Source organism: Malaclemys terrapin, chromosome 11 (genome assembly GCF_027887155.1).
Source record: "Malaclemys terrapin pileata isolate rMalTer1 chromosome 11, rMalTer1.hap1, whole genome shotgun sequence".
Taxonomy (NCBI): Eukaryota; Metazoa; Chordata; order Testudines; family Emydidae; genus Malaclemys; species Malaclemys terrapin.
In genome coordinates, this window is record NC_071515.1 from 54,121,320 (window position 1) to 54,132,289 (window position 10,970).

Genomic DNA, 10,970 nt, shown 5'->3' on the forward strand with positions numbered 1-10,970 from the left:
CTGAATGGGAATATAGGACAGATTAACAACCCACATTTTATTCCTATCTCCAATACCCTGCCTGCATATCTAAGTGAATCTAAAGTAGACTGGAAGATACCTATGTTTACAGTGTTATTTTAATTCAAGAACCATTGTTTATGAAAAAAATAATAATAATTAGGTGGATTTCTTTTTTTTTTTTTTTCACTCTATAAATGAATCTAATTCATTTCCTAGTTACAGTTCTATAGTAAGGCCTGAGCCTTCTACTACTGAAGGGAAGGCAAGCATAGGAAAAGAAGTACGTGTTTTACATTAAGGAGGCATATTAGATACAATTTCATCCTGTATATTTATTATTTTTATGTGCTGAACCAATCAGTTTCTTAAGTCTTGATCCTGCAAGCAAAATGCTCCATGCAGACAGACCCTTGTACCTGCTTAGAGCTCTTTTGACTTCTGAACACCTAAACCTCCAGCTGAAATCAAAGGGAGTGGTGCGTACCCTAAATTTCTGAAAATCAGGTCCTTTATTATTCCTAAATGATGCAAGGAGACCCCCACTCTACCTCAGGCCCTATTTCCATCCTGCCTTTTCCCACCCCTACTCCACACCTGCCGCACCTCTTAGAAACCACAAATCAATTAATTTCAGTTTAACTAAATCTTAATGAAATTTCATTGAGGCTGTTGCATAAGTGGCCAGCACCAGCACTATTCACTATTGCAGACAGATTGATACAGTGACAGTCATTTGTACTAATCATTTTAAAAATATATTTTAAAAATATTTCTTACTCATTATTTATTTAGCTATTTAACTAATCGCTGCCATACTAAATTAGGCATCTGTGATGGGGCAGAATGGCCCCGCACTGGAGCAGAAGGGGTTAAAGCAGTGCTCTTAGCAGCTGGAGCCATGCCCCTTCGATCCTGTGGGGCATGCGCCAACGGCTGCTGCAGTATAAAAGGGAGCAGCATAGTTCAGTCTGGGTGGTCTGCCAAGGAGGAAGGATGTGTGGTAGAGGCTCCAGCAGCTGTTATAGCCCTTACCTACAGGAGCAAAAGAGCCCGGGACCTGGACCAGAAGCCTGCCGCTATTAGAAGCCCATGGAGTGTCCAGGGCCGAGAAGCCTGGAGGCCCTGATACCCTATGGACTGCTGCTGCAGAAAAGCCAGTAGGAAGTGACCCAGGGAAGGTGAGGGAGTGGTACCTCCCACCCTCGTGAGGTCAGTGTGTTTGGTGGGATTCCTTGCTGACCCAGTGGCAGACTGCTCTGCTGCTATTAGGGCCCTGGGTTGGGGCCTGGTGGAGTTGGGTGGGCCTGGGGTCCCCTACCTGGGCTGTCACCCCCCTGAAGATGACCCCCAGGCACTGGGCACTAGGCCACCCCACCCTGCCTCTGAGGGGCAGGAAGAGGTGGGGTGGGTGTGGAGCAGGGGTGGAAAGAAGTGGGATGGGAGTAGGGCCTGGGGTAGAGTGGGGGTCCAGCACTCCTGGGGAAATCAGAAAGTTAGCACCTCTGCAACACCTCCCTGACTCCCTATGGCCAGATGTGTGCCCCCCACCCCCAGACCCACTATGCCCAGTGCCTTCCCAGATCCCCCATACAAATGCACCGTGCCCTGCACAATACCACCCCTGCCCACAGCCCCAGTACAACAACCTAGCACCTCACATAACCCCCACTCCCTAGTGTCCCAACATACGGAGATCTTCCTTGCCCCCTTACAGCCCAGCACCCCCTTCCAGCCCCCCCCCCCCAGATCCACTTGCCCATGCCCTGCCTCCCGGCTGCACTCACCAACACTGCTGGGAGGTAACTGTCTGCCAGGATGAGCTGGCAGCACAGCCAGGGCTGGTCCCAGGGCGGGGAATCGCTTTGCCCCTTGGGAGTGGCATGATCAGCCAGGCCAGGGCCTGCCCTGGCTGGGCTCCCTCAGGGCCCACTTGCCTGGAGGGGCCCAGCCAAGCCCCCTGCACCGCCTTCTCTCCCTCCCCCCAACTGGCTGAGACTGGCTAGGCTTCTGCACCATTCCCAAGTGGCTCAGCTCTGGGGAGACAGGAGAGGCCCCACAGGTGGTGGGAAGCAGAGACTGCCCAGAGCCAGAGGTGCACTGGGGTCCAGCCAGGGGGTGGAGAGGAGCAAGTGGGGGGTGGGGGAGCCAGTGGGCTGCCAGGGTCTTGGGCCTAGTGCAAGTGGAGCAGGCCGGGGCCCCTTCTGAGCATGGGCCCAGCTCCATGGTGCCACTGTAAACCTGATACTGCTTTTTGGTCCTACCTGTAAGGAAAAATAGAATAGCATTACAGTCCAGCAGCCTCTTTTCTGCTTACCTCATGCTCCCATCTCCACTCAGCACTAAAACTTCCTGCTGAGAGGGCAGAGGGTACTTGCTGGGAGGAACCAGGAAGTCCTCACTCCATACAGCAGTTTGTAGTCCACAGTTTCTAGTTCTTACCACTGCTGCTGAAGCACATTGGACCTTGGGCTACATAATCTCAGAAAACTTTTTTCAGTAGGAGGTCACAAACTTTAGTGCTTTAATCCAACTAAAGTCTTTGCTCTTACTATAGGGGTATCTGGGTTAAAATGAATGGCATGTGATATACAGGAGATCAGACTAGATTAGGGGTTCTCAACCTTTTTCTTTCTGAGCCTCCCCAGTGCTATAAAAACTCCACGGCCCAGGTGTGCCACAACTGTCTTTCTGCAGATAAAAGCCAGGGCCAGCATTAAGGGGTAGCAAGCAGGGTAATTGCTCAGGGCCCCATGCCACAGGGGGCACCACTAAGCTAAATTGCTCAGACTTTGGCTTCAGCCCCACATAGTGGGGCTCGGACCACCAGCTACAGTCCTGCACAGTGGGGCTCTGGCTTTCTGTCATGGACACTAGCGAGTCTAATACCAGCCATGCTTGATGGAACCCCTTAAACCTGTCTGTGGTGCCCCAGAGGGCCCTGGGCCCCTGGTTGAGAAACACTGGACTAGCTGAACTAATGGTCTTTCTGGCTTAAAACTATGAATTTCTGCACACAGATCCTGGTCCCTTGTCCATAAACCAAATAAATAAGATTTGAAAATAGAAATCACAGAGGTAGGAGAGGGGCAAAAATATTCCCAGCCTTACCTCTTTAAGTACAAATACAGCTGCTGCCTGGCACTCCCCTATAAAGGGGAGATTGTCCAGTCATGAACCTGCCAACCACAATACTGTTCCCTTCTATGGTTCATTTCCATCTCCAGCTTTCCTGCCTACATAATGCTGTAGAGACAGCTTTCCATGGTGCATCTCACAGTGGTACCATTGTATTGTATTTAGAACCTTTGCTGCATACAGGTGGCAAAGGAGTTGGGTCCATGGGATGGGCTTGTGTTCTTTTTAAACAGATACAATACTGAATATTATTTGCAAAAATATATCAACTTGTATCCCTCTTCCCAGGCACTTGTATCACAAACCTCACCGCTTTCGACTCTAAGAGCAAGGTATATTTCTCTGATGCTTCTCTAACACAAACACATAGCAATAGGTATCATTAACAACAAAACCAATCCTACCAAAACAAGACACTCCATTCCACATGCTTCTCGCTCTGGGAAGGAAATGAGAAAACAAACATGTGACAGATGTGGAGTCATGTTGCTTAATGCAGCTATATTAAATAGAGTAGAACTTGTAGTCTGTAGGAACAGAGTACTCCAAGTTAGCCCATGTTTTTACGGTGTGAGATGATTAACATTTTAGTTGCTGGATTACAGTATTGTGTAAAGCCCATATATTTCAGAACAGTCCCTGGTGTGGATTCTGTGTGCCTCTGCCCAATGTTATGAAGTTTCCTCAATTGCAAATTAATAAATATTCAGCCAACTCAATTTATAGATATGCCTCAAAACATTTTAAAGTGAAGAATCAGTTAAAAATCATCTGTTTGTGTGCATTTCTCTTCCAATTGAAAAATGTCATCTCCAAGGTAAGAATTTAATCAAAACCAGCTACTAATTACTTTCCTGACACCCTGGGAGAGGAATGTTGGCACTATAAAGGACTGGAAGATTTTCATGATTAATATTTGATAACTATGTAATTGGGTCATTTGATTTTGCTGTCTCCTTTGAATTATGGCAGCAACTTCTTTGCAATTGATGTTTGAGTTCATGCCATAAATTTCAGGGGGAGTAGGACAAACCATTGACTGATTTGAGAAACTTGAAGTGTTAACCTTATGGTATTGTTAAAACTGGGATTGCCTGATTCCAAGCCAATATAGACTAAACAGAATCTAGAAAAGTTTTATGTGAGAAGAAAACAAATGAAATTTCTATAGAGTTAAAATTGCATTTCTTCAATCCTTCTATACCTAAGTTCAGAGTTCCACCACAACTATTAATTTGTAAGCAAATGAGATTTGATTGTGATAACATAGAAATAATCCAATTGCCAAGTGCACCAAGCAATTGTGTGCAATTGTTTTGTGGAAAAATGAATGCATGAAAATGCTGAAATTAGAAATTGTCATTGTTTAAAATTTAATATAAAAGATCTACTCCTGCTTTGACTGAAATTAGCAGCAAAGCTGTCACTGAATTCAGTGGGAGCAGGAGCCCTCTGATTGTAACTGGATGGATGTGACTTCTATGAATAACGAAGCTACTATACTTTTTTTTCTGATTTTTAGATTTTTGAGCTAGGCACCAAAGCCTATAGATTTATTTTATGCTAATAATGCAACATCAGAACAAAGCAATCATCTGAGGAGCTGTTTTATAACTGAAACAAACTGAAGGCCATGTCAAGTGTTCATTCACTAAGGGATATGGACATCTAATCTTTTTATTTTGAAGACAGGAGTTTAAATTCACCTATACTTAACCAACATCACTGCCTTGAACAGACAGCAATGAAACAGCAAAAATAATAGAAAAGTTTCTTAATCCTGTTACTTCTAACATGTTTTATGTGTGGTTCCCCTCTACTGTAGGGGGAAGCAGCATACAGCTCTTACACATTTCTAAATAACACATCCCTGACAGACATAATCATGCCAACATAACCCCCAGTGTGGATTCCTCTATGTTGATGGAAGAGGGCTTCTGTCAAGATAACTAGTATTGTTTGAGGTAGTGGTGTTCATACACGAATAGAAAAATCCCTTCTGTTGGTGCATGATGCATCTACATTATAGCACGAGTGACATACCCTCAAGCCTCAAAGTACAGAGGTTTTGTGGCATTAAGCCTCTTTCCCTTTGTATTATTATTTCAGTGTTTAAATAGTGCCACTAGTTTGCATTGTGCTCTTCAGATATACCAGGGATATCCCTGCCCCAAAGATTGCACAATCTAAATTAGACAAAATACTGATAAAGGCTGGGGAAAAGAATGCTACATAAAAGTAAAGCATTGGGTCTTTATCTTTGGCACATGTTGCTAGTTCCAAGGGTTTCCCCGGCCATCAAATTCTAGCATTATATTTCTATTGTAAAGCAAGCTAAAACTATAGGATTCTGAGGGGAGGCAGGAAAGCTAGGGTGAATGGTTATCTCTGTTACGTGGCACAAAGAGGGAAGGCTTTGGGAGGAACTTGAACACATAAAGAGGCTGAATCTCACACTGGAAGAGGGAGGCTATTTCAGACTTGGGGACAGAATGAAAGAGTTCAGAACTGTGAGTTTGGTGGAGATGCTTTTATGGTGAAAGCACTTGGAAGAACATAGCATGAGAGTCTGTAGTAGACACTTAGCAAGAGCCAAGATGCTGGCAGAGATGGGCACTATGCAGAGGTTTGAGGTTGAGAATGGAGTGTTTGAACTTGAAGTGGAAAGAGACAAGAAGATGCCCAGTGGAGGGATTTGAGATGTGGGCTGATATCTGAGCAGCAAGAAAGGGCAAACCTAAATGATTAGGTGCATAACTTCAAGCCAGAGAGGAGACATTTATCACAGTCCAAGTGAAAAATAACAAGGGACAGGACCAGAGATTCAAAAATGGGTACAGAGATGAAGGGACAAATTTTGGAGATCTAGAAGGAAAAGCAACAGGATTTGAGAGAAGGACAGGGAGGAATCATAGGGCTTGTCTACACTACCGCTTAAGTCGATGTAACTTACATCGCTCAGGAGTGTGAGAGTGCTCTCCCATTGGCACAGAAGTGTCTTCACCAGATGTGTTAGTCACATCGGTGCACCTGTGCCAATGTAACGTGGTAGTGGAGACTATCCCTAAATGATCCTACATTTATTAACTTGAGTGACCAAGGGCTCATCTACATAGTGGAGTAATGGAGTTGTGATTTCTAAAGTGCACTAACGTGTTGAGCATTAGCATGCAGACCCTGCTGGTGTGCCCCAAAGTTTTTTAGCATGCTTTAACTAAGTATTCTCTTTTTCAGACAAGAATGTAATTGTCATTGAATACGGAAACAGGCATGAACCTGCTGGAACCTTTTGGAAGCTACAGGTGTAAAGATTCTAATCCTCTGTTCTAGCCAAGCTATGTTCAGTGCAGGGTTGCGGTGGGTGGAGAGAGAAAAGTGGCTGTAAGCCATCTTTGCATTTCCCCCTTTCTTGGGCCAGCTGGGCCCTCTGTGTACAAGTTTGAGCACCCTCACCCACTACATCAGTGGGTTATGTAGAGAGCAATATAAAGCCATTACACCCTCTACACCATCTGGGGATTCCTCCTATGATGGCAGAATTTCTTGAATTTCAGATGATCTGCTGGACTTCCAGATCCCTTGATGTGCTAGAGCAGCATAATGGGCCCAGAACACAATAGAGATTCATGTTCAGACAGTGAGTGTGTTAATGTATGTGCATGTACACAGTAGCCTCAGCAGTCTGCACTGACTGGGAAACAAACTGTGATGAATGTTACGAATTAGCAAGTAAAGGAATAAACCTAATTTTAAAACTGAGCCAATGGAATTATATCATTTAGCCCAATGTGTGTGGTGTGTGGTTTTTTTTTTTTTTTTTTTTATGAAAAAGCTCATGCCTCCCAAGCAGATCTGACACCAGTTCCCCAAAAAAGGAGGATTGGTAGGTTTTGTTAACACAAGACAAAAGTATTTTTATTATTATTTTGCAGAGTGTGCTTTGGGAAAACACACAGCACTTGTAATGGAGATTTTCAAAGACAAAAAAATGGCAGTTAGGCTCCCAATTCCCATTGGCTTTCAATGGAATGTAGGTATCTAACTGCCCTTTGTGCCTTTGAACATCTCCCCCTTTGTTTAGTTCAATAATAATAATACACACTTTCATTTTTCTTTATTCTATTTCCAAATCCTAAAATAACCATAGCTTTAGTTTTCTTCTGCACTGCACACAGACTTTCTGTTAACAGCTACTGCTACCTGGTGGACATAAACAGTACTGCACCCTGCTACAATAAAAGATACATGTATCTCTGTACTCTTGTACCTAAATCCTGAGCCTAGCCCTACAAATATCACGTTGAGAATCTTGGATGTGCCGGTGCCAATAAAATAATGACCATAAACTTTTTTTTTAATAGACAGCAGGGACTGCACTTAACTAGTTTCCAGGCTCTTTCAGCAGGTCAATATCCCCTTACAGAGGAAAGTCTGTTTGCAGTGTTATAAGCGCATCAGTACCAGAATACCAGAGAGACAAGGTGGGTGAGGTAATATCTTTTATTGGACCAACTTCAGTTTGAGACACAAGCTTTTGAGACTACACAGAGCTCTTCTTCAGGTCTGGGAAAGGTATTCAGAGTGTCACAGCTAAATACAAGGTCAAACAGATAATTTAGCATAAGTAGTTACCACATATTCTATGGGACCATTCAAGGTGAAGGGGCCCATCAACACCCCTGTAGTTATATAACAGAAAGGGGGGTTAGTTCTTGTAATAAGCTGTACACGTTGTTGTACTAAGCTGTAAATCCAGTGCCTTTATTAAGAACATGATTTTTAGTGTCTAACAAAGTTATGAATTTAAGATCCCAGGCTCATCTTTGAAAGTGTGCAGGTTTCCTTTGAAGATGAGGACTGATAGGTCAGATTTAGAATGTTCACTTTGTGAAAAGTGTTCACCCACCTGTGATACGGTGTTTTTGTCTTTTATCACTTTCCTGTGTGAGTTCATTCAAGAATGTAGTGATTGTCTGGTTTCAACTACATTTAGTGTAGAGAAGTCTGGTCATTCAGAACAAATCCATTTTGGAGGTGGACGACTGCACTGTGAGCATCTTGATACCCAGGTATATACAGCATGGAAGAGGAGGGCAAAAATGTAGCTCTTTGACACCAAGGGTGCCTCTGCATACAGATACAAAGACACTATCAAACTGTGGATAGGCATCTCAGTGAACACCTGCAGAGGTGAGGAAGTCCTGTGGATATTGATTGGGCTGCAGGAGAACTTCCTCTGACCTCTCTTTGTATCTCTCTTCCCCCCATTGTCTATTCAGATATCACTTTGTTTTTGCTATTCTTTCCCCTCTTAGGCCCTGATCCAGTAAAGCCCTTAAAGTGCTTAATTTTAAGTTTAAATGCTGTGCTGGATAGGGCCACAGTTCATCCCTAATGCAAGCAGGTAAGATTTCACACACATCTCCTTGATATACTAGGACTTGGAAGACAGCAGGTGTTTTTTCTCCATTCCATTGATGTTGGTGTATTCAAATACTTACTATTTTCTTGCTATTTTTTAAGTGCTGACATATTTGGAACTGTGCAAGAAAAAGATCGTATCTGCCCCAAAGTATTTACAATCTATCAGTCAAAGATACACAAGATATACTGGAAGATCAGAGTTAAATGTTATCAAGCAAAACAACATTTTCTAAGGTTAGTTGTAAAGCATTTACCTTTTGTCTGCACTAGAATTTTAGGATGAAATTCTGACTTCAGTGAGGTCTGAATTTCATCCTAAAATTCCAATGCAGACAAAAGGTAAATGCTTTCCAACTAATCAAGCAAAACCAATGACCGTTTTGCTACTGAATCCAATAGATCAAGGCTTTCACTCTGGTTTTGTTATGGAAGCAGCTGGCTTATTAAAAGCTATTTAAAATTGTATGTATGCATTTACTAAGTAACCACATAACTTCATTACTCTGTGTGGAGCTGTCACATTATTGACTTGAACTGGGACCATATAGAACATGCTTGCAACCAAAGTCCTGTAGTGCCCCCAAATCTTGTGTAAAGGGGGTCAAATAAGGTGTCTAAGACAAGTTTATGGTTTGCTGGTTATGATTATGCTGTCTATATGTGTATTAATTTTGTAGTTGAAGTTATGAATATTGGCTCTATACGGTCTGTATTTCAAACTTATAGACTCTAAGGTCAGAAGGGCCCATTATGATCATCTAGTTTGACCTCCCGCATGATGCCTCATCTCCATCTTGTCTTCAATCCTGCTTCAGATCTCTGGAGGGACTTTGCTACAAACTGAAGCTCTGAACAAAGGACTGAATGATCCATCCCAGCTCTGGATGTACTCCAGAGACTTAGAATAAACTGCAGGTTCAAATTATCACTGCTACAAGCCTGAACCAAGAACTTTGCCATTACTGTATGTAATTAATTCCATTTAATCAATTCTAGCTCTCATCTATACTTTTTCCTTTTTATGAATAAACCTTTAGATTTTAGATTCTAAAGGATTGGCAACAGCGTGATTTGTGGGTAAGATCTGATTTGTATATTGACCTGGGTCTGGGGCTTGATTCTTTAGGATCGAGAGAACCTTTTTTTCTTTTACTGAGGTATTGGTTTTCATAACCATTCATCCCCACAATAAGTGGCACTGGTGGTGATACTGGAAAACTGGAAGTGCTTGTGTGACTTGTGGTTAGCCAGTGGGGTGAGACTAAAGTCCTCTTTGGCTGCCTGGTTTGGTTTGCCTTAGAGGTGAAAAAAACCCAGCCTTGGGCTGTAACTGTCCTGTTTTAAGAAATTGGTCCTGAATTGGCACTTTCAGTTGGGTCCCACCAGAACCAGCATCGTTACAGGGGTGTTTCTTGAAAAATTATCATAGATCTCAAAATTTTTACCACGGACATGTTGCTGACCCCTGGTTCTGCCCTGCACTAGGAACACAGCACCAGGCAGACTGCTGCGGGGGGGAGGAGAGACTGCAGTGTTGCTTTTTGACATTTCTCAGCATGGAGAGCTCAAAGAGCTGCTCAAGATACTGTTCCCAGCAGCTGAGGAGGCTGTGGAAGGACTTAGAGGGAATCACAGAATCACAGGCACGCGGAGTGGGCTGCTTCAGGAGAGACTGCTGTGTGGAGCAGAGCCAGGAGCTGATGTGGGGTGGGGGTGTCCCCCCTTCCTCAGGATAGGTTGGTCAGCCTGTTGTCTTCTGTGCCCCAGACACACCACTCTTCTCTCCCTCCCCCCAAACCCTTAAATTGAAAAAGGGGCTGACAATCTACTAGGATGCTCCCTGAAGGGATTGAGCTATCCCTCATGTGACACTGTACCTGCCCAATGAGGCACTGCAAACAAATCCCAAAGCACCCTGCAGCCAGTTGCATAGTGGGATAGCTACTACAGTGGTGCACTGCTCTCTCTATCAACACAAGAGCTGCTAGTGTAGATGCACACTGCTGACACAAGGAGCTAGTGTGGCCATGCAACACTGATTTAAATTAAAGCAGCATAATTTTTGCAGAGAAAACTTTGTAGTGTAGACAAGGCCCAAGCGAGGTTGTTTGCAGGGTTGTAGGAGCCATGTTGGTCCCAGCATGTTGGAGACAAGCTGGGTGAGGTAATAAGTTGTAAGGGCCCTTGAAGGAAAGTGCTGTGTAGCTGGAAAACTTGTCTCTCCTCTCTACAGAAGTTGGTCCAACAACAGACGTGACCTGGCCTAGCTTGTCTCTCTAGTGACTCCTGGCACCCATGCAGCTCGAGGACTCCGTGCTCTGCCTTGAGCTGTGCCAGGGGCTCCCAAAAAGCGAGAAGGGGCCGGGTCATGCCCCCTGCGGGCGGAGATCCCAGCGGGACGGGAGAGC